Below are 383 nucleotides of genomic sequence, written 5' to 3' on the forward strand. Positions count from 1 at the left end.
CCCCGGCGCGCAGCGGCTGCGGAAAGTTGCGGTGGCGGATTTCCAAGGAGCGTGGCCGAGCCCCGAGCTCTAGGCGACGCGAGCCCCCCCTTTCCGCCCCCGCCGAGACAGAGATGGGGGCCGGCTGATGAAGGGAAGAGGAAACTTTGAAACCACTGGGGGACACATCTGTCCATAGGTATTAGCCTGAATGGTGCATCCACGCGGCGCGCTGTACAAATCTCTGGCGGGGGGGCCGAGGGGGGGCAACGCGACGCCGTACCGGGTGGCGTAGATGGGTTGCTATTTTTCACGATTTCGCCCTCTCCGTTTTCCTTCCGATCCCCCTCTTGCTTGCCTCCCCGCCTCCCTTCTCGCTCCCCTTTCTTGGCCCCTCCCAGACC

This window comes from Tupaia chinensis, unplaced genomic scaffold (genome assembly GCF_000334495.1).
Source record: "Tupaia chinensis unplaced genomic scaffold, TupChi_1.0 Scaffold143064_1, whole genome shotgun sequence".
NCBI lineage: Eukaryota > Metazoa > Chordata > Mammalia > Scandentia > Tupaiidae > Tupaia > Tupaia belangeri.